Raw genomic sequence first — 25390 nt, 5'->3', positions numbered from 1 at the left:
ATTTTGGTGAAGGGAAGAACCTAAAGGTTTAGGTACCAGACTCTCAGAATTTGACTTGACTTTACTCTCTAACTATATTTTGATAATTTAATCCTTTTTTAAGAAAGCTCGCTTAACTCCAGTTAGCTCACATCACATGACTGTGTGTTCTATCATTTACTGAAGGGGGTGGGAAGGGAAGGAGATATAGAAGGAGAAATAGAAGAGAGGGGGATAAAGGTTACAGAGAAAAGGGAAAGGAAACAGGCAGCATGGGCATGTTTCTCTCTCCAGGAAGGAGAAACACAAATCCACAGATGCAGGAAGGAATGCGTACAATGAAAAATTCAGGGAATTCCCTTGCGATCCAGTGGTTAGGACTCTGCACTCCCACTGCCAAGAGCGCAGGTTTAATCCCTGGTCGGGGAGCTAAGATTCCACAAGCTGCATGGTGCAGCAAAAAAAGAAAATTTCAGAACCCTAAAAACAAGGAGCCTAAGAGAAAAGTATCATCTATCTAGGAATGATCACTAGGTTCAACTCCCACTTCAACAAGTCTGTTTCTTCAACAGATGAAAAAGAGCGAGATGGAAGGAAAACAAAGAGATTAAAAGAACTTAAGAGAAATGTAAGCCAACTGCAATGTACAGACTTCATTTGGAACCTAAATTCTTAAAAACTGTAAATAACTTTCAAAATAAACTTTGAGAAAACTGAAAATTTGAATGCTGACTAGTTGATGATATTCAAGAATAATTGTTTCTCGTAAGGCAAAGACAAAATCCATTTATTTTGGGAAAAAAAGGGAAAGCATAATTGTTAAATTTTTAGCTGTGGTAATGGTATAGTGCTTACTTTTTTTTTTTTTTTTTTTTGCGATACACGGGCCTCTCACTGCTGTGGCCTCTCCCGTTGCGGAGCACAGGCTCCGGACACGCAGGCTCAGCGGCCATGGCTCACGGGCCCAGCCGCTCCACGGCATGTGGGATCTTCCCAGACCGGGGCATGAACCCATGTCCCCTGCATCAGCAGGCGGACTCTCAACCACTGCGCCACCAGGGAAGCCCAAGGTTAGGACTTTTTGTAAGACTTTATATTTCACAGAAATACACATTAAATTATTTACAGATTTTCCTGTACTTTAGACGTATCACACCAGTGGCAGTATAGACAATACACTGAAAGGAAGTTAAAAGCAGAGTGGCCAGTTAGGGAAATACTGCTGTAATATGGGTGAAAACAATGACCGCTTGAGCCAAGGCACTCGCCTCCATCCATTCATTCAACACATACTAAGCACTGACCACGTGCTGGCTAATGCATGGACCTCACATCGCACACAGTAAACCCTACATGTGTGATTCCTGCCTCAGAAGCTTACAGTCCAGTGGCAGTTAGACTTGAGAGAAGGGTATGGATTTTAGAGAAAGTTAAGAGCTAGAACGGGGTCTGGAGATTAAATGGATAGAAATGGTAAAATTGAAGACTAGGAAGACAAGATTTTGTCTAGGTTTACGGTGGTGCCAGACACCAACATGAGGAATACAATAGGAAGTCTAGGCTTGGGAGGGAAGAGAGTTTGTTTGAGGTGCCTACAGAATGTCACGATGGACTTAGGACTCTAGTTCAAAAGACACGTTTTCACTAGAAGTGTGTTTTTGGGAGTCATCAGCACAATTTATAACTGATAACCATGACAGTGGATGAGACTGAAAGTGTATTAGGTGCAAAGAAAAGAGGGTGGAAAGGAAAAGAGAGTCACTGACAGAACCCTGGGGAAATATAATATTTAAAAGAGAAAGGGAAGAAACCCCTAAGAAAAAGAGGAAAACCTGGTTTTCTTTTATCCTTTCTGGCTTTTCCTCCTCTGGCTCAGCAAGTGGTACTGGACAAGTTGGACAGCTCCATGTAATAAATCAATGAAGTTAGAACACACCCTCTCACCATACACAAAAATAAACTCAAAATGGCTTAAAGACTTAAGACATGACACCATAAAACTCCTAGAAGAGATCATAGGCAAAACACTATCTGACATAAATTGTACCAATATTTTAAGTCAGTCTCCCAATGCAACAGAAATAAAAGCAAAAATAAACAAATGGGACCTAATCAAACTTAGAAGTTTTTGCACAGCAAAGGAAACCATAAACAAAATGAAGACAACCTACAGAATGGGAGAAAATATTTGTAAATGATGCGACTGACAACGGCTTAATTTCCAAAATATACAAACAGCTTCTACAGCTCAACAACAAAAAAACAAACAACCCAATCGAAAAAATGGGCGGAAGACATAAAGAGACATTTCTCCAAAGAAGAAATACAGATGGCCAATAAGCACATGAAAAGATGCTCCAAGTTGCTAATTATTAGAGAAATGCAAATCAAAACTACAATGTACTATTTAACATGGGTCAGAATGGCCATCATTAAAAAGTCTACAAATGACAAATGCTGCAGAGGGTGTGGAGAAAAAGGAACCCTCCTACACTGTTGGTGGGAATGTTAGTTGGTACAGCCACTGTGGAAAACAGTATGGAGGTTCCTCAGAAAACTAAAAATAGAATTATCATATGATCCAGCAACCCCACTCCTAGGCATATATCCAGACAAAACTATAATTCAAAAAGACATATGCACCCCTATGTTCATAGCAGCACTATTTACAATAGCCGAGACATGGAAACAACCTAAATGTCCATCAACAGAGGAATGGATAAAGATGTGGTACATATATACAATGGAATATTACTCAGCCATAAAAAAGAACGAAATAATATCATCTGCAGCAACATGGATGCAAGTAGGGATTATCATACTAAGTGAAGTCAGAAAGAGAAAGATAAATACCATATGATATCACCTATATGTGGCATCTAAAATATGACACAAATGAACCTATCTATGAAACAGAATCAGGGACATAGAGAACAGACTGGTGGCTGCCAAGGTGAAGGGAGTTGAGGGAGGGATGGAGTGGGAGGCTGGGGTTAGCAGATTTAAGGTTTTATATATAGGATGGATAAACAACAAGGTCCTACTTGTATAGCACAGAGAACTATATTCAATATACTATTATAAACTATATGGAAAAGAATATTTTTAAAAATGTATATATATGTATAACTGAATCACTTTGCTGTACAGAAGAAATTAACACAACATTGTAAATCAGCTATGCTTCAATCAAAAAAAAATACTCATTGGGACTTCCCTGGTGGTCCAGTGGTTAAGAATCTGCCTTCCAATGCAGGGGACGCAGGTTTGATCCCTGGTCAGGGAACTAAGATCCGACATGCCACAGGGCAACTAAGCCCGTGCACTCTAGTTCCTGCGCACCACAACTAGAGAGCTCACGCGCTCTAGAGCCCGTGCCCCACAATGAAGAGCCTGCGCGCCGCAACTAAGACCTGATGCAGCCAAATAAAAAAATTTTTTTTTAAATATTGCTTTAAAAAATAAATAAATACAGGCAAACCTCTGAGATACTGTGTGTTTGGTTCTAGAACACCAAAATAAGGTGAATATCGCAATTAAAAAAGGAGGCGGGGGGCTGAATTTTGACGGTTTAAATACCGGAGGACAAAACCACCACCACCAACAAAAAGAAACAAACAAACAAACAAAGATAAACATGGGAGGACAGAGCAGTCAGGAAGGGGCCAACATCTAGATCTAAACTTGCCTGGTAGTTGAAAAGCAAAAGGGAAATCAGCCCAGAACCTCAAATTGGTGGGAAAAGTCAAAACAGTTCAGACAAGTTGATGATAAAGTCAATAGGAGGGTGAGCCAGGTGTGAGGAAGCCATGTTTTAGTAAGCTTAGACACATGTGGAGTCAGCAGCTAAGAGGTGTGGTCAGTAGGTAGGGCCCTAATCACAAGCCTGTGGTCAGAGGCCAAGTTCTAGCCCCTGAGGAGAAAAACTGGTAAGATCACTGTAGAGCACCATTCCTACAAGAAGTTAAAGTATCAACAGTAGGCCGAATCTTGGTTCCATGAACCAGAGTGCATGGGGGTTAACCAAACCCAGAAACTCACAAACAGGCCCCACAGTCAGTGTGAAGCTCTGGGCCAGGGCTCGGCCTAAGGGGACCACCTTGCAGATCAGGCTCACAGCGAGAATATCTTGGCGAGAAGAACGGGTCAGTGGTCAACTGGTGATTAGGAAACCAAGTGGCATAAATGGCAGAAGTGAGGAAAGAAGACATTAGGAAGTCGTCCTCATTTTCATTTAACATACATAAGTAATTCATGAATTATAAAGTTCCTTCACCTGCTTGATCCTATTTGATCTCTAGTAACTATTATTTTTTTTTAATAAATTTATTTTATTTGGCTGTCTTGGGTCTTTGTTGCTGCTTGCAGGCTTTCTCTAGTTGTGGCGAGCGGGGTCTACTCTTCATTGTGGTGCTCGTGCTTCTCATTGCGGAAGCTTCTCTTGTTGCGGAGCACGGGCTCTAGGGCACGTGGGCTTCAGTAGTTGTGGCTTGCAGGCTCTAGAACACAGCCTCAGTAGTTGCGGCACATGGGCTTAGTTGCTCCGCAGCATGTGAGATCTTCTCGGACCAGGGCTCGAACCCATGTCCCCTGCATTGGCAGGCGAATTCTTAACCACTGCGCCACCAGGGAAGCCCAGTAACAATTCTTTTCATTCCCATCTGTATGTCACGCCCACAGGACCTGAGATCATTAGGTAGAAGGTATCTAAGGTCAGTAATTAATTGGCTCTGCATCATGTTTTTGTTTTGTTGGGGGTTTTTTGGCCCTGCTGCACGGCTTGTGATTTTAGTTCCCCAAACAGGGACTGAACCTGGGCCCTTGGCAGTGAAAGCATGGAGTCCTAACCACTGGACTGCCAGGGAAGGCCCTGCATCATGTATTTTTGATGATCCTGTCTAGTCTCTTAACCCTTCTAATAATTGTTTCTTGATACTGTGATCTTCTGTGAGGGTCCAGAAACGATCCTTGTCTTGGTGACCTATGCCTTGGTTCTCTCTCCCTCTGGCCAGTCACCCAATAAGTCCCTATATTCTTTTTTTTTTTTTTTTTTTTTTTTTTTTTTGCGGTACGCAGGCCTCTCTCACGGGCCCAGCCGCTCCGCGGCATGTGGGATCTTCCCGAACCGGGGCATGAACCCGCGTCCCCTGCATCGGCAGGCGGACTCTCAACCACTGCGCCACCAGGGAAGCCCCCTATATTCTTTGGTTAGACCCACTTGATGCCAGTTACTGGTCCACCCTGGACCTCCATGGCCTGTTGCTAACACCGCCACTTCGATCACCCCTAACCCAAGCCCTCCCTCTCAGTTAGTGTCTAGTCAAACTGTCCTGAAGTCAGGTGCTCACTTAGTTATGACTGGCATGTCACTGTTCCTTGGTTAGGTGCATCCAGGTGCCAAGTGAGCCTTGGTTAAGCCTTTTATTTAAATATATTGGGTTGGCCAAAAAGTGCCTTCAGTTTTTAAGTAAAAATAAAAGACAATTCTCATTTTCACCAAGAACTTTACTGAACAACGTATTCACCCTTTTTGTTCCACTACGTTCTGCCATTTTCCAGGCAACTTCGTAATTCCATCTTCCCAAAGCTTTTTATCTTTTTGAGAAAAGAACTGTTCCAGGTGCCTTTTACAGTCTTCCAGGGAATTGAAAATTTTTCCATTAACATAATTTTGTAAAGACCTAAATAAATGGAAATCCAAAGGTACAACGACTGGTGAATATGGCGGATGAATCAGAACTTCCCAGCCAAGCTGGAACAGTTTTTGGTCATCAAAGAAACATGCAGTCTTATGTTATCCTGATGGAAGATGATGCCTTCTCTGTTGACTAATTCTAGATGGTTTTCGTCCAGTGCTGCTTCCAGTTGGTCTAACTGGGAGCAGTACTTGTTGGAATTAATCGCTTGGTTTTCTGGAAAGAGCTCATAATAGAGGACTCCCTTCCAATCCCAGCATATACACAACGTCATCTTCTTTGGATGAAGGCCAGTCTTTGGTGTGGTTGGTGGTGGTCAATTTCAATTGCCCCATGATCTCTTCCATTCCACGTTGTTGTACAGTATCCACTTTTCATAGCCTGTCATAATCTGTTTTAAAAGTGGAACGTTTTCATAACATTTAAGTAGAGAATCGCGTGCAGAAATACGGTCAAGGTTTTTTTCGCTTAACTTACGTAGAGGCCAAACATCAAAGAGATTAATGTAACCAAGCTGGTGCAAATGATCTTCAATGCTTGATTTGGTTTATTTTGAGTATGTCGGCTATCTCCCGCATGGTATAATGTTGATTGTTCTCAATTAATGTCTCGATTTGATTGCTATCAACTTCAACTGGTCTACCTGACCGTGGAGCATCGTTCAACGAGAAATCTCCAGCACAAAACTTCGCAAATCACTTTTAACAAATTCAATCAGTCACAGCACCTTCTCCATACACTGCACAAATCTTTTTGTGTGTTTCGGTTGCATTTTTACCTTTCTTGAAATAATAAACCATAATATGCTGAAAATGTTGCTTTTTTTCTTCCATCTTCAATATTAAAATGGACAAACACAAAAATTCACCAATATTTATGTCTTTTTTTAAATGCACACTGATGAGACAGCTGTCACATACTAATCTAACAAAATTGTTTCGAATGAAGTTAAAAACTAAGTGCTACTAGAGCAATCATACAGAAAAAAACCAAACGAACTTTTTGGCCAACCCAATACATGTTCACTAATTAATGGAGACAGCCCATTTAATTTTCAAGTGACTCTGCTTGCTGAATAATAGTTCTTTAAAAAGAGAAGAAATATACCACCCTACCTATCATTTCCACCTACTGATTTTGGTACTGCCCTCTGCAGCTATAGAGAATCAAACTATTCCCTTTTCCAGCTGACATTTAAATATTTGAAGGCCACGGGCTTCCCTGGTGGCGCAGTGGTTGAGAGTCCGCCTGTCGATGGGGGGGACGTGGGTTCGTGCCCCAGTCTGGGAGGATCCCGCGTGCCGCGGAGCAGCTGGGCCCGTGGGCCATGGCTGCTGCGCCTGCGCGTCGGGAGCCTGTGCTCCGCGACGGGAGAGGCCGCAGCGGTGGGAGGCCCGCATACTGCAAAAAAATATATATATATTTGAAGGCCACTATTATATTATTTCTCCTCTCTCCTCTTCCTGTCCCCATCTCCTAAACCCTTTCCCAGGGTAAACATTCCCAGCTCCACCCTCATGTGAATTCCAAGTTCTCCTCCATAATTCATTTACTGATTTTTTTCTTAAAATACAATACCTAAAACTGAAAACCAGGTTCCAAATGTGACTTGACCTGTGTGTGGGTTCAGCGGTCTGAACATCACACATCTAATAATGTAGCCTAATATTACATTTCACTTTTCCCCCTTTTCATGGGAAAGACTGTTGCTTGCCATTAAGATTACAATGAAATAAACTCTGTAGCCATTTCTGAGTTACTATCACTTTCTGATCATAAAATTAAAATGTTTAAATTTCACTATAATTACATTACCCTAAAAAAGTTTTCAAAAGTTTTAAATGCCCTTTCAAATCTCATTAACATGTAAATAGAATTTTATTACAATAGAGATATATAATTTCTGTTCTACTTCTTTTAACATTCTGTAAACATTTTTTTATACAGCCACAGAATCACATTAATCACTTGAATCTTGACATGTAGATACCACAACTGAATCTTTTCTCTATTGTTATGTTTTCATTGTTTACTATCCCAAAGAAAACAGCTGAAAACATCTTTCATTTTTAAATTATTATGTCTTTGAAGTATTTCCTTAGGAAAAATTCTTGAGACAATTATTCCAAGTAAATAAATACATTTAAGAGTCTAGAAAGCCATGACCAAATTGTCCATCAAAAAAAAGTTAATTACTGACACTGACACCAAGACAAAATCTACTTGTTTAATTCTTTCTACAAAGTCCTAAGAATTCTCATCAAGAGCTTTCAAATCAGGTCTTCTCTATCCTGTACTTGCATATCTAATGTTTGAGGTAGAAGTTAATACATTATATTATTATAAATTTAGGACTTTACATTTACATACATTAAACATTCGATAATCCAACATATTATCTCTCCCAGCTGTGTGCTGTGCAATTTTTGTAAAAACAAAGACAATAAAAGAATGTAAGACACTGACCAAAGACCCACGGGTAAAACTTTTCAGTTACAAGCCTATCCAGCTCACATTCAAGAATGTCATGAACTTTGTGAAATGTTTCACTGAAATCTAAATACAGTCAGCCAGGAGATATACTCTTGTCAATCAAACAGAGGAGGAATGGGCTAAGATAAGGAATACTTTCACTTATTAGCTTATACACCTCTGAGTTGTATGAATGTTTTTGGAACAAGTGATTTTTGTTTTTTTCTATTAATGAGGAGGAAAAGAAGGATGATTTTGAAAAGAGGGAGGAATAATGCACTGTTCTCATCGAATTCCCCTGGCTTGCCCGCTGGTCACTTAGTAGCCATCTGGTTATCAAATCAACTGTCGAGGTATTGCAGTGCCTGTGTTCAAGTGACCCCTATTTTACTTAAATAAGGCCCTAAAGCACATGAGTAATGATGCTGGCAATTCAGATATGCCAAAGAGAAGCCATAAAGTGCTTCCTTTACGTGAAGAGGTGAAAGTTCTCCACTTAATAAGGAAAGAAAATAAAATCATATGTTGAGGTTGCTAAGATCTACAGTAAGAAAAAAACCTATCCGTGAAACTGTGAAGAAAGAAATAGAAATTCACACTAGTTTTGCTGTCATACCTCAAACTGCAAAAGTTATGGCCACATGCATAACTGGAAAAGGGACTGAATTTGTACAGTATGATACTTTAAGACAAAAACCACATTCACATAACTTTTATTACTTTTATATGATTATAATTGTTCTATTTTATTATTAGTTATTGTTAATCTCTTACTGTGCCTAATTTATAAAGTTTAGGAAAAAAACAGAGAATAATAAGGGTTTGGTACTATCTGCAGTTTCAGGGATCCACCGGGGGTCTTGGAACATAACCCCCAAACATAAGGAGGAGTATTTATTTTTCTCTTTTTTATGTTTAAAAATGTTTAGGATTTAAAGTTAAAACAAATATATTACTAAAAGACGAAAAAAAGAAAAGAAAGAGGGGGCTTCCCTGGTGGCACAATGGTTGGGAATCCACCTGCCAATGCAGGGGACACAGGTTCCAGCCCTGGTCTGGGAGGGTCCAACGTGCTGTGGAGCAACTAGGCCCGTGCACCACAGCTGCTGAGCCTGCGCTCTAGAGCCCACTTGCTGCGACTGCTGAGGCCCATGCGCCTACAGCCTGTGCTCTGCAACAGGAGAGGCCACTGTGGGGAAGGGTGGCCTCTGCTCCCCGCAGCTGGAGGGGGCCCGTGCGCAGCAACGAAGACCCAATGCAGCCAAAAATAAATAAATAAAATATATAAATTTATTTTAAAAAAACAAAAAGAAGGAAGGAAGGGAAGGAAAAAAAGAAGGAAAGAAAAGAAAGAAATCTATTACTATACCCAAGGAGTAGGCCTTCTTACACTACTTTTTAGTCTAAATCAATCCTAAAGGATTTTTTCTTGTCTTCACGTTTTTTCACAAGTTGATTTTGAGGTTCAACCTTACTGATATTTTCTTAAGAGGTTTGTTCAAGGGTCTAAAAGTCATTGGTTTGGGACTGTTTTTCCATTTTTAGTAATCCCCTTTGCATTTTTCTATGCATATCTTTTTCACCTAATTTTTGAATGGATGATACTTAAAAGTACAAAAAGGAACACACTGAAAGTCTCCCTTCCACTCCAGCCAGTCATTCTCCCTTCCCACTGACAACAGCTTTATTCGTATCTTATAGATACTTCCATACATATTTTATGCCTATACAAGCAAATACATTCTTTTCTTTCTTTACACAAATGACGGCATACTATATATATGATTCTACTCCTTATATCTGCATTCAATAATACATGCTAGAAATTTATCCACAGCCATGTCAGGAGCTTTTAAATATTTTATGGCTGCATAGGACTTGTATAGACATACAATTTATATAACTAGTCCTCAAACTGATTGACATTTAGGTTACTCCCAAGTTTTTTCAACTGCAAAAAATACTGCAAGGATTAATCCTGCACATTTATCTTTTACACTTGTGCAAAAATATCTGTAGTAAACATTCTCAAAATGGGCATTGCTAAGTCAAAGGGTACATGCATTTCTAATTTTGATGAGTAATGACAAATGCCCCTTTCTAGTGGCTGAACCAATTTACAATTCCATTAGCTGTGTATAAGCCCCCGTATCATCACAACCTTGCCCTTCACAGAATATTAACACACTTTTATTTACCTGTCAGTCTGATAAGTGAAATACGTATTTTATTTGCATTTCCTTTTATGAGGGAAGCTAAGCATCTATTCATTTTGATCTCCTTTTCTGTGAACTGCCTGTTCAGAATCTTTTGTCCATTTCCTATTGGTTTATTGATTTTTTTCTTAATTTGTTTTTAAAATCTAAACTGTTTCCTGTATGGTCTTAATGATGAGATACTACATAATTCCTCAAATAAAATAATCTGAGAAGAATTGAAAGGAGGGACTCTAGCAGACATTTGCACACCCACGTTCACAGCAGGATTATTCTAACAGCCAAAAGGTGGGAACAACTCAAATGTCCATTGATGGATGAATGGATAAACCAAATGCAGTATATACACACAATGGATCATTCAGCCTTAAAAATGAAGGGAATTCTGCCGCATGATACGTGAATGAATCTCAAAAATATTATGCTAAGTGAAATAAGCCAGTCACAAAAGGACAAATATTGGGGAATTCCCTGGTGGCCCAGTGGTTAGGACTCCACACTTTCACTGCCAAGGGCCCAGGTTCAATCCCCAGTCGGGGAACTAAGATCCCACAAGCCACCTGGCATGGTTCAAAAAAAGAAAAGGACAAATATTGTATGATTCCATTTAAAAGACCTAGAATAGTCAACTTCAGAGAGAAAGCAGAATGGTGGCTGCCAGTGGCTGCAGCGAGGGGGAAATAAGGAGTTGTTTAATGGTGACCGTTTCAGTTTTGCAAAATTAAGAGAGCTCTGGAGACAGATGGTGCTGATAGTTGACCAATAATATGAATGTACTTAACACCACTAAACTGTACATTTAAAAATGGTTAAGATGGTATATTTTGGACTTCCCTGGTAGCGCAGTGGATAAGACTCCGCACTCTCAATGCAGGGGGCCCAGGTTCCATCTCTGGTCAGGGAACTAGATCCCACATGCATGCCACAACTAAGACCCAGAGCAACCAAAACAAAAAACAAACCAAAAAAAAAAGATGGTTTTATATTATCTGTATTTTACTACAATTTAAAAAATAATCTGAAATTTAATTCCCCAAATTTTAGGTTTCATATAACTTCGATTCAGCTTTAACTGGGACACTGAATCTGAAAAGTATGGTAATTCTCCATTTTTCAAAATATACTTTCCTGATACCCAAGGAAGCAGTTTGATTATATTCAACATTTTACTTGTTTAGGGAGACTCTCAAAAATACTAGAGTTTTGGGATACCCTGGTGGCGCAGTGGTTAAGAATCCACCTGCCAATGCAGGGGACCGGGTTTGAGCCCTGGGCCAGGAAGATCCCACATGCCGCGGAGCAACTAAGCCTGTGCACGACAACTACTGAGCCTGTGCTCTAGATCCTGGGAGCCACAACTACTGAGCCCCTGTGCCACAACTACTGAAGCCTGCATGCCTAGAGCCTGTGCTCTGAAACAAAAGAAGCCACCACAATGAGAAACATGTGACTGCAATGAAGAGTAGCCCCCGCTCGCCGCAACTAGAGAAAGCCCGCGTGCAGCAACGAAGACCCAACACAGCCAAAAATTAATTAATTAATTTTAAAAAAACAGTAGTTTCTTTTCCCACAATATTTCAGGATCTTCTACTTCATCTGTTTCTTCCTCCTTGTTAATGAGATTTCAAACCAAAGTAATCTTTCCTCTCATTTTGTTTCTTCCAAGGAATTTAAATGGTCAGGAAAAAAAAAAATCAGATCTTGTCCCTAGAAAGGAATGGGCCTCTAGCAGAACTTAAGATAGTTGAAATCTTCGATCACAACCCTTATTTTTGTGCCACTTTTTTGTTTGTTTTAATATTTGTTTATTAGCACAGTAACAAATGCAGACTTAAGTAGTCGACGACACAGAACCAATCCAGTGAGCGACTCCTATTCCACGCCTTACAGTTAACAGCTTAAGGTATTTTACTACAGGTTTTCACAAGTCCTGATTCAAACCTCTATCTTTTCACAATAAAGTAGATTTGCATATAAAATAAAATACATTAATACTCATTTCCTATATGGTGTCTTATAGCCACGTGTCCATTTTAATATATGAGATGAGAGTCTCTAAAAGCGGTTAAGTAGTGGGACTTCCCTGGCGGTCCGGTGGTTAATACTCTGCACTTCCACTGCAGGGGGCACAGGTTCGATCCCTGGTCAGGGAACTAAGATCCCACATGCCGCACGGAGCTGGCCAAAAAAAAGCTGTTAAATATCAATATTCCCCTCCAAGAAGGGAAAACTAGTTCCAATTTTTTAAAATAACTGTGTAGTCTTGGAAAGACTTTACGTAAAAGGCCATGTGGGTAACCTGTACAAAATCAAGCTGTTTTAAATTTACAGACAAGAAACTGAACCCAAATGTCTATCTTCTCTGTACTGCATTTCAGCTAATATTGCAGAATTAATGATAGTTTTAATAGTTGTTATTACCAATTCTATCTGCTGTAGCAAGATACCTTAGATTACAACAAAATCTTAGGAAATAACACTGAATAATATGTTATAGAAATACTCTACTCTTTACCAACTCCCACCCTCCCCCACCCCTTCAAAATCATAAGCAGCTCTGTGACAGACAAATAACGTAGAGTTGTGAAAACCGGGACTTCCCTCATGGTCCAGCGGGTAAGACTCTATGCTCCCAATGCAGGGGACCCCAGTTCAAACCCTGGTCAGGGAACTACATCCTGCATGCATGCCACAACTATGAAGTCCACATGCTGCAACTAAAAGATCCTGCATGTCACAACTAAGAGTCCGCATGCTGCAACTAAAGATCCTGCATGCCGCAACAAAGATCCTAAGTGACGCAAGTAAGACCCAGCACAGCCTAAATAAATAAATATTTTTTTAAAAAAGAGTTGTGAAAACCCAATTTATGTAGTGTATCTCTTGGCCCACTGTCTGGCCATTCTGTCATGTTCTGCTCTGTTGGTCATATACTGAGAGGCAATACTTCCCACCAAGGGGTCGGCAGGATTACAGTCTGTAAGAAGTGAGCAGATAGAAACGACTTCAGAAACAGCTAGTGCTGGACTCCAATTATCTTTCAATATGTCCAAGCAAATAACTCCTTGGCTGTTAATATTACAGTTCTGTGCCACTTTTGTAATCTGCACTAGGGGAGCAACAACCTTATTCTCCTTCTTACCAAATGATCTATAGCATGATCCATAGATCTCTTCTACTTTTTTCTCCTTTTGTCATTCATGTTTTCCACTCTAATGCCAAAACTCTTGGCTCCCAACAAGTATATGTATATTCCTGATATCCACTATCATTCTCACAAATCTTACACTGGATTGTTTTGAACCAAGACATATATTTCCATTCAAATAATGAGCCTATCCCAGCAAATTTTAGTGATATTCACAGTACTGCATATATCTTCCTAGCAAGGATCACTGAAATCACAAGTTCAGTTACTGTGCTTTTGCCACAATATCTCTTCCGAAATAAAAATTTGGGGCTATTTCTTCCAGGGCTTTTGTTATCTATCACACTCTCTCTTCCCAACAGCATCTAATTCAATGTTTCATAGGCAACTTTTTCCCTCTCCATAAAATGTTAGCATCCATTCTTCTCAATCAAGTTTTCTTCATTCTTATTGAAACTATTTTTCCCAGTGCCTCTGAGAGGTAGAATGAAGTTGATCATTATCTGAGAAGACAAGGAGAAGAGAGGTCAGGATCTGAGTTACTATACATGTTTATTAGGAATAAAATGTGGGAGGGAATATATCTCAGTGGTTAAGTCATGACCACCAGAAATTCAGATTGGAGGGGGGTCAAGGTTAATTATCTGGCTTCAGTGGATTCAAGAAAGCACAGATGACTCTCCCCCAAAGTGGGGAGAGCACAATAATAGACAGTCCAGGTGGATGATTCTCAGAAACCCTAAGCCTGTCTCTAGGAAGGATGGTCAAAGAAACATAATACAGGTCATGAGACTGGGGATCAGAGGCAACTAATAAGAGCAAAGTGGGACCAGGAAGTTGGAGTGCTAGGCTGATTACCCATACAGAGCCTAAGCAAGGTGTTCTCTACCTGAGGTCCACAGACTCTCAAGGTATCTCCAAACTGAAGATTTTTCACTAACTTCTAACTGAAATTTAGCATTTCCTAAATTATAAATAGAAGAAAAAAAAATCAGGTGGATTAGCAGCACCGGTGATCAGAATTATTTATATAACACTACAGCCATTACAGATATCTCAAAATAAATGTTACATTCATCACCACTTCAAAATTACAATATTTATTAGACCTGCCACTAGACTGTTATTTAACATATTAATAAAGAAACACACACCATTTAAAAAAAAAAAAAAGGGACTTCCCTGGTAGTCCAATGGTTAAGACCCTGTGCTTCCACTGCAGGGGCTTGGGTTCAATCCCTGCTTGGGGAACTAAGATCCTGCATGCCATGCAGTGTGGCCAGAAAAAAAAAAAAAAGAGAAAAGAAAAAGAAACACATATTATTATATTACAATTTTAAAAGTATTTTGTTAACTTTATTCCATGTAAATGATTTCATTTGAAATCCTGTTTTTCTGTATTTGAAAACATTCTAAGGAGTTCACAGGCTTCATTAGACTGCTAAGAGGTCTCTATTCTAAATAAAGAATCAATTAAGAAAACTGGAGGACATGAGAGGAATTTAGTGGTGAGTCTCCAGCATCAATAACAAAGCATATGATTGAAAATAAATTACAGCACTGTACAAAGTACTTTCATTTTCCTAATATTAATTGCACAATATTTATTCAAAATTTTAATAATTTCTCAAATATAACTGTGGGGTATTTTTAAGGGTAAGATTATTTTCTTTTCATAAATTTATTTACTTTATTTTTATTTCTGGCTGCGTTTGGTCTTCGTTGCTGCACGTGGGCTTTCTCTAGTTGCACCGAGCGGGGGCTACTCTTCGTTGCGGTGCGCGGGCTTCTCATTGCAGTGGCTTCTCTTGTTGCGGAGCATGGGCTCTAGGTGCGCAGGCTTCAGTAGTTGTGGCTCATGGGCTCTAGTGCGCAGGCTCAGTAGTTGTGGCGCACGGGCTTAGCTGCTCCGTGGCATGTAGGATCTTCCAGGACCAGGGCTTGAACCCATGTCCCCTGCATTGGCAGGCAGATTCTTAACCACTGTGCCACCAGCAAAGCCCCTACTGTGTTATTTTTTAAGAGTAGAAGAATCTTAACTTGGGAAAGGCAAGTAAACAAAGAGCAAGAGTTGCCCCTATGCTGCCAAAATGGTTCTATTTTCTGCGCCTTTCAGCCCAGCATCATCCCCTTTTGGGAAGTGCACTTTCTCTGTCTAGTGGGCTACCATTCCCCCACTATAGGAGTAGACACATGACCCAGGATAGCCAATGTGATGACCCTTCAACCCCGTTTCCTTGCATACAGCAAGTGGTCCATGTGTGAAGATCCTAACCCAAACAGAGCCAATCTTTCAGGAAATGACAATGAAAAAAATTAATAAACAGAAACCTCAGTTAAACAGTCAGGAGACCAGAAAGGGGGAGCTCTCATGTCCTGCAACCCTAGCAGAGCCCATGAGGAGGAAAAACTCCTTTTCCTGAAAGTCCACAGCCAAGGGAAAACCATGGACATTTTGTTTACTTAGCCCTCCCAACTTCCTTTTCTCTCTAGAAAAGCCTTCTCCTTCCCTTGCCATGTAGAGACTTGCATGTGGCCCAACATGGCTGTAAACCTGAACTGCAATTCTCTGCTGATCCCAAATAAACCCATCTTTGCTGGAGAGATAACTGGCAGTCCACTTGTTTTAGGTCAACAACATGGACCCTTGAAGAGAGGTCTTTCTCTTTCCCAAAATCTTAAAACAAAAGGACTACTTAAACCTAGAATAGCTGAGGAACACCTTTGCCACTATGTGTTTTTTATTTTCAGAAAAAACTTGTCAAGGCCAAATAGAAAAGCAGAGTTAACCCAGCTATGCCTAAAGCCTTTCATTAGCCCAATTAATTGAACCATGAAATTCCTTCTTTTGTTTACATCAGTTTGACCTGGGATTCTTTCTCCTGCAACTGAAAGAGTTCTGAAAAATAAGTAAGAATTTAGGTCATTTTTGTTCCTATTTAATGTTATATGGGCATTATATGCAGCCAGTGGTCTGGAGAGAAATTCTACCTCTCCAGCTACATGCTAGCTATGGGAGACTGGACAACTTAACCTGTGTCTACATTTCCCCATCTGTAAAATGTAGATAATATTAAGACCACAGGGCTGTTGTAGGAATTAAATGAGTTACTATTCATAGAATTGTTCAACATAGAGTAAATATGTTAGTCATTTAAGATGACAACTCCACATTTTTTATGTTGCTTTATTGTGGTAAAAATCACATAACATAAAACATACTACTTTAACCATATTTAACTGTACATTTCAGTGGCACTAAGTACATTCACACTGTTGAGCAACTCTCATCATCATCCATACCCCAAATTCTTCGCCTTCCTAACTGAAACTCTATCCCCATTAAACACTAATTCCCCATTTCCCCTCCCCACCCTCCGGCCTCTGGCACCGACCAATGTACTTTCTGAGTCTATGAATTTGACTATTCTAGGTACCTTGTATAAGTGGTCAGATTCTATATTTAAATAAAGGAAAAAATTCCACAAATCAAAAAAAATACAAGTTCAAAATAACAGTAGCTGAGGCTGAAAACAAGATGGCGGGGTAAATGAATCTGAGCCCACCTCGTCTCATGAAAACACCAAAATGACAACTAACTGCTGAACAACCACTGACAAAGACTTGAACCTAACAAACAAGATATTCTACACCCAAATACAAAGAAGAAGCCACAACGAGACAGCAGGAGGGGCACTTTCAAAATATAATCAAAATCCCATACCTGCCGGGTGGGCGACCCACAGACTGGAAAATAATATATCACAGAGGTTCTCCTACAGGAGTGAGAGTTCTGAACCCCATGTCAGGCTCTCTAGCCTGGGGGGTCGGGCATCAAGAGGAGGAGACCCCAGAGCATTTTGCTTTGAAGGCTAGAGGGGCTTTAGTGCAGGAGCTCCACAGGACTGGGGAAAACAGACTCCACTCTTGTAAGGCACATACAAGTTTTCACATGCACTGGGACCCAGGGCAAAGCAGTGACTCCAGAGAAGCTTAGGCCAGACCTGCCTCTGAGTCTTGCAGGGTCTCCTGGGGAGGCGAGGGCAGCTGTGGTTCACTGTGGGGGCAAGAGCACTGGCCACTGATGCCCAGGGAATACTCACCAGCCAGCATGAGCTCTCCCAGAGGTCACCATTTTCGCCCTGAGACCTGGCCCCACCCGTAAGAGTGCAGGCTCCATTGCTGGGACACCTCAGGACAAACAACCAACAATGTGGGAACACAGCCCCACACATCAGCAGACAGGCTGCCTAAAGGTGACCTGAGCCAACAGCCACCTATCAACACGCTACTTGAGACGGCCCTACCCACCGCAGGGACAAGACCCAGCTCCACCCACCACTGGGCAAGCACAAGTCCCTCCCACCAGGAAGCCTGCACAAGTCCCTGGACCAACTTCACCCACAAGGAGGCAGACACCAGAACCAAGAAGAATTATGATCCTGAAGCCTGAGGAATAGAGACAACAAAACAGACAGGCAGACAAAATGAGAGAGCAGAGAAATACGTTCCAGACGAAGGAACAAGATAAAACCCCAGAAGAACAACTAAGTGAAGAGGAGAAAGGCAACCTACGTGAAAAAGAATTCAGAGTACTGATAGTAAAGATGATCCAAGATCTTGGAAAAAGACTGGAGGCACAGACTGAGAGGATACAAGAAATGTTTAATAAAGAGTTAAAAACTTTAAAAAACAAACAGAGATGAACAGTAAAATAAATGAAATGAAAAATACACCAGAGAGAATCAATAGCGGAAAAAAAGAGACAGAAGAACAAGTAAGTGACCTGGAAGACAGATCACTGGAAATCACTGACACGGAACAGAATAAAGAAAAAAAAAATGAGGGACTCCCTTGGTGGTCCAGTGGTTAAGACTCCATGCTCCCAATGCAGGGGGCCCAGGTTCCATCCCTGGTCAGGGAACTAGATCCTGCATGCTGCAACGAAGAGCTGGCATGTCACAACTACAGACCCCGCATGCAGCAATGAAGATCTCACGTGCTGCAACTGAAATAAAAAAAACACTCCACATGCCACAACTAAAAAGATCCCTCATGCCACAACAAAGATCCCACGTGCTGCAACTAAGAACCCGCATGCTGCAACTAAGACCCAGTGCAGCCAAATAAATATTTTTTAAAAAAAGAAAAGGAAAAAGAATGAAAAGAAATGAGGACAGTCTAAGAGACCTCTAGGACAACATTAAATGCACCAACATTTGCATCATAGGGGTCCCAGAAGGAGAAGAGAGACAGAAAGGGCCTGAGAAAATATTTGAAGAGGTAATAGCTGAAAAATTCCCTAATGTGGGAAAGGAAACATTCACTCAAGTCCAGGAAACGTGAAGAGTCCCATACAGGATTAACCCAAGGAGGAACACACTGAAACACGTATTAATCAAATTAACAAAAATTAAAGACAAAGAAAATATTAAAAGCAACAACGGAACCACAACAAGTAACATACAGGGGAATTCCTGTAAGGTTATCAGCTGATTTTTCAGCAGAAACTCTGCATGCCAGAAGGGAGTTGCACAATATATTTAAAGTGGTAAAAGGGAAAAACCTACAACCAAGAATAGTCTACCCAGCAAGGCTCTTGTTCAGGTTTGACAGAGAAATCAAAAGCTTTACAGACAAGCAAAAGCTAGAGAATTCAGCACAACCAAACCAGCTTTACAACAAACACTAAAGGAACTTCTCCAGAAGGAAAACAAAATGCAACAACCAGAAACAAGAAAATTACAAATAGGAAAGTTCACTGGTAAAAGCAAACCTACAGAAAAGGTAGGAAATCATCCACACACAAACATGATATCAAAACCAGCAGCAGTGAGAAGAGAAGAGTACAAATGCAGAATATTGGAAACACATTTGAAATTAAGAGACCCACAACTTAAAAAAACCTTGTATATGTATAGACTGCTATATCAAAATCTCATGGTGGGAATTCACTGGTGGTCCAGCAGTTAGTACTATGCGCTTCCACTGCAGAGGGCCCAGGTTTGATCCCTGGTCAGGGAACTAACATCCCACAAGCCATGCGGCATGGCCAAAGAAAACCAAAACCAAAACAAAAAAACCTCATGGTAACCACAATCTGAAATTTTACAATAAATACACACAAAGAAGAAAAAGGAGGACTTCCCTGATGGCCCAGTGGTTAAGACTCTGTGATCCACTGCAGGGGGTGTGGGTTCGATCCCTGGTCTGGGAACTAAGATCCCACATGCTGCATGGCACAGGCAAAAAAATAAATAAAATAAAATAAAGCCATTGCCAAAATTTAAAAGAAAAAAGAAGATTAAGAAAAAGGAATCCAAACACAACTCTAAACTTAGTCATCAAATCACAAGAGAAGAAAAGAGAAAGAGAAGAAAAAAGACCTACAAAAACAAAACCAAAACAATGAACAAAATGGCAATAAGAATATACATATCAATAATCAAAGAAGTGCTTCCCTGTGGCACAGTGGTTGAGAGTCCGCCTGCCAATGCAGGGGACACAGGTTCGTGCCCTGGTCCAGGAAGATCCCACATGCCGCAGAGCGGCTGGGCCCGTGAGTCATGGCCGCTGAGCCTGTGCTCCACAACGGGAGAGGCCCGCGTACCGCAAAAAATAAATAAAGAAAGAAAAAACGAAAACGGATTAAATGCTCCAACCAAAAGACACAGAGTGGCTGAATGAATACAAAAACAAGACCCTTATATATTCTGTCTACAAGACACCCACTTCAGACCTAGGGACACATACAAAGTGAGGAAATGGAAAAAGATTTTCCATGCAAATGGAAATCAAGAGAAAGCTGGAATAGCAATACTCATATCAGACAAAATAAACTTTAAAATAAAGACCATTACAAGAGACAAAGAAGGACACTACATAATGATCAATGGATCAATCCAAGAACAAAATGTAACAATTATAAGTATATATGCACCCAACACAGGAGCACCTCAATACATAAGGCAAATGCTAACAGCCATAAAAGGAGAAATCAACCATAACACAATAATAGTCGGGGACTTTAACACCCCACTTACATCAATGGACAGATCATCCAGACAGAAAATAAATAAGGAAACACAGGTCTTAAATGACACATCTGACCAGATGGATTTAAATGATATTTATAGAGCATTCCATCCCAAAGCAGCAGAATACACATTCAAGGGCACATGGAACATTCTCTAGGACTGATCACATGCTGAGCCACAACGCAAGCCTCGGTAAATTTAAGAAAACTGAAATCATATCAAGCATCTTTTCCAACCACAATGCTATGAGATTAGAAATCAACTACAAGAAAGAAAACAACTGTAAAACACACAAACACACTGAAGCTAAACAATATGCTACTAAACAACCAATGGATCACTGAAGAAATCAAACAGGAAATCAAAAAATACCTAGAGGGCTTCCCTGGTGGCGCAGTGGTTGAGAGTCCGCCTGCCGATGCAGGGGACACGGGTTCGTGCCCCGGTGCAGGAAGATCCCACATGCCGCAGAGCGGCTGGGCCCGTGAGCCATGGCCGCTGAGCCTGCACGTCCGGAGCCTGTGCTCCGCAGCAGGAGAGGCCACAACGGTGAGAGGCCCGCGTACCGCAAAAAAAAAAAAAAAAAAAAAAAAAATACCTAGAGACAAATGAAAACAAAACCCCAATGATCCAAAACCTATGGGATACACCTAAAGCAACTAGAGAAAGAAGAAACAAAACCTAAAATTAGTGGAAGGAAAGAAACCCTGAAGATCCGAGCAGAAATAAATGAAATAGGGATAAAGGAAACAATAGAAAAGATAAATGACACTAAAAGCTAGTCCTTTGAAACGATAAACAAAATTGAGACCCTTTAGCCAGACTCATCAGGAAAAAAAGAGAGAGGGCTCAAATCAATAAAATTAGAAATGAAAATGGAGAAATAACAGCTGACACCACAGAAATACAAAGGATCATGACAGACTACTACAAGCAACTAGATGTCAATAAAATGGACAACTAAGAAGAAATGGACAAATTCTTAGGAAGGTACAATCTTCCAAGACTGAACCACTAAAAAATAGAAAATATGAACAGACCTATCACAAGTAGTGAAATTGAAACTGTGATTTAAAAAGTTCCAACAAACAAAAGTCCAGGGCTAGATGGCTTAACAAGCAAATTCTATCAAACATTTAGAGAAGAGTTAACACCTATCTTCTGAAATTCTTTCAAAAAACAGAGGAAGGAATACTTCCAAACTCATTTTATGAGGCCACCATTACCCTGATACCAAAATCAGACAAAGATACCACAAAAAAAGAAAATTAGAGGCCAACATCACTGATGGACGTAGACGCAAACATCCTCAACAAAATACTGCAAACTGAACCCAACAGTTCATTAAAAGGATCATACACCATGATCAAGTGGGATTTATCCCAGGGATGCAAAGATTTTTCAATATCCGTAAATCAATCAGGGTAATACACCACATTAACAAATTGAAGAATAAAAAACATACGATAGTCTCAATAGATGCAGAAAAACGTTTTGACAAAATTCAACACCTATTTATGATGAAAACCCTACAGAAACTGAGCTCAGATGGAAACTACCTCAACATAATAAAGGCCATATATGACAAACCCACAGCAAACATCATTCTCAATGGTGAAAAACTGAAAGCATTTCCTCTAAGATTAGGAACAAGACAAGGATACCCATTCTCTCCACTTTTAGCCAACATAGTTTTCAAAGTACTAGCCATGGCAATCAGAGAAGAAAAAGAATAAAAGGAATCCAAATTGGAAAAGAGAAATAAAACTGTCACTCTTTGCAGATTACATGATACTATACATAGAGAATCCTAAAGATGCTACCAGAAAACTACTAGAGCTCATCAATGAATTTGGTAAAGTTGCAGAATAGAAAATTAATACACGAAGGGACTTCCCTGGTGCTCCAGTGGTTAAGATCCCGCACTTCCACTGCCGAGGGCACGGGTTCAATCCCTGGTCAGGGAAGCTAAGATCCTGCAGGGTGCACACCATGGCCCCCCCTCCAAAAAAGAAACTAACTTAATACACAGAAATCTGTTGTACTTCTACACACTAACAACGAAAGATGAGAAAAAGAAATTAAGGAAACAATCCAATTTACCATTGCATCAAAAAGAATAAAATACCTAGGAATAAGCCTACCTGAGGAGGCAAAAGACCTGTACTCCAAAAACTACAAGATGGTGATGAAAGAAACTGAAGATGGGGGGGAAGAAATTAAAGATGACACAAACAGATAAAAAAATATACCATGTTCTTGGATTGGAAGAATCAATATTGTCAAAATGACTACACTACCCAAAGGAATCTACAGATTCAATGCAATTCCTATCAAATTACCAATGGCACCTTTCACAGAACTAGAACAAAAAATTTTGAAATTTGTATGGAAACACAAAAGACTCCGAATAGCTAAAGCAATCCTGAGAAAGAAAAATGGAGCTGGAAGAATCAGGCTCCCTGACTTCAGACTATGCTACAAACCTACAGTAATCAAAAACAGTATGGTACTGGCACAAAGACAGAAATATAGAACAACAGCAAAGAAAGCCCAGAAATAAACCCACAAACCTATGGTCTATTAATCTATTATGACAATACGACAAAGGAGGCAAGAATACACAATGGAGAAAACAGTCTCTTCAATAAGTGGTGCTAGGAAAACTGGACAGCTACAGGTAAAAGAATGAAACTAGAACATTCTCTAACACCATATACAAAAATAAACTCAAAATGGATTAAAGGCCTGAATATAAGACTGGATACTACAAAACTCTAAGAGGAAAACATAGGCAGAACACCGTGACATAAATCACAGAAGTATCTTTTTGGATCCACCTCCTAGAATAATGAAAATAAAACCAAAAGTAAACAAATGGGACCTAATGAAACTTAAAACCTTTTGCACAACAAAGGAAACCATAAACAAAACGAAAAGACAACCCACAGAATGGGAGAAAATATTTGCAAACAAAGCAACCAACAAGGTTGGTTGGTTGATCTCCAAAACATATGAACAGCTCATGCAGCTCAGTATCAAAAAAGGGAAGAACCTAATCAAAAACTGGGCAGAAGATCTAAATAGACATTTCTCCAAAGACATACAGATGTCCAAAAAGCACATGAAAAGATGCTCAAAATCTCTAATTATTAGAGAAATGCAAATCAAAACTACAATGAGGTTATCACCTCACAGCAATCAGAATGGCCATCATCAAAGTCTACAAACAGTAGGGCTTCCCTGGTGGCACAGTCGTTGAGAGTCCGCCTGCCAATGCAGGGGACACGGGTTCGTGCCCCGGTCTGGAAAGATCCCACATGCCACGGAGCGGCTAGGCCTGTGAGCCATGGCCGCTGAGCCTGCACGTCCGGAGCCTGTGCTCCGCAATGGGAGAGGCCACAACAGTAACAGGCCTGCGTACCACAAAAAAACAAAACAAAACAAAGTCTACAAACAGTTAATATTGGACAGGGTATGAAGAGAAGGGAATCCCCCTACACTGTTGGTGGGAATGTAAATTGGTACACCCACTATAGAGAACAGGATGGAGGTTCCTTAAAAAACTAAAAATAGAGGTATCATACAATCCAGCAATCCCACTCCTGGGCATATACCCAGAGAAAACCATAATTCGAAACAATACACGCACCCCAATGTCCACTGCAGCACTATTTACAACAGCCGAGACATGGATGAAATCTAAATATCCATCGACAGAGGAACGGATAAAGAGGATATGGTACATAAAGACAATGTAATATTACTCAGCCATAAAAAAAAAAAGAAATAATGCCATTTGGAGCAACGTGGATGGACCTAGATAATAAGCGAAGTCAGAGAGAGAAAGACAAATATCACATGATATCACTTACATGTGGAATCTAAAAAAAAAAATGATACAAATGCACTTATTTACAAAACAGAAACAGACTTACAGACTCTATAAACAAATTTATGGTTACCAGAGGGGAAGGCAGGGGGAGGGATAAATTGGGAGGTTGGGATTAACATATACACACTACTATATATAAATAGATAATCAACAACGACCTACTCTATAGCACAGGGAACACTACTCAATATTCTGTAACAGCTATATGGGAAAAGAATCTGAAAAAGAATAGATATATGTATATGTATAACTGAATCACTTTGCTGTACACCTGAAGTTAATACAACATTTTAAATCAACCATAATATAAAATAAAAAATTAAATTAAAAAAAAATAATGGTAGCTGACATGGGGAAGTTTAAACCCAGTGAGCCTAAACCAACAGTAGGTACAGATTCAGTTACCATGTTTCCTACTTGGTTTAGCCACCAAGGGATCCAAGGGATCAAAAAAGATGTTTGATGCACAACAGAAAAGGTGAAAACACTGGCATTTTGTGAATTAATTTTAGAAAAAAGTTTTCCAGCTTTACAGACAAGCAAAATCTAAGAGAATTCAGTACCACCAAACCAGCTCTACAACAAAAGCTAAAGTAACTTCTCTAAGTCGCAAACACAAGGCTACAAACACAAACCCAAAACAATTAAGAAAATGGTGACGGGAATATACATATTGATAATTACCTTAAATGTGAATGGATTACATGCTCCAATCAAAAGACACAGGCTCGCTGAATGGATACAAAAACAAGACCCATATATATGCTGTCTACAAGAGGCCCACTTCAGACCTAGGGAAATGTACAGACTGAAAGCGAGGGGCTGGAAAAAGATATTCCATGCAAATGGAAATCAAAAGAAAGCTGGAGTACCAATACTCATATCAGATAAAGTAGACTTTAAAATACAGAATGTTACAAGAGACAAGGAAAGAAACTACATAATGA

General features: G+C 40.1%; 1 protein-coding gene across 2 annotated transcripts in view; it reads right to left on the bottom strand.

The window, feature by feature from the left end:
• Positions 1-25390, bottom strand: part of TBCE (tubulin folding cofactor E) — a 109794-nt gene that overhangs the window by 76426 nt on the left and 7978 nt on the right. The gene's annotated exons all lie outside the window — the stretch shown is intronic.

This window comes from Orcinus orca, chromosome 14, assembly GCF_937001465.1.
Source record: "Orcinus orca chromosome 14, mOrcOrc1.1, whole genome shotgun sequence".
Classification (NCBI taxonomy): domain Eukaryota; kingdom Metazoa; phylum Chordata; class Mammalia; order Artiodactyla; family Delphinidae; genus Orcinus; species Orcinus orca.
Note: the sequence above shows the minus strand (reverse complement) of the source record. Positions and strands in the feature narration are given on the sequence as shown.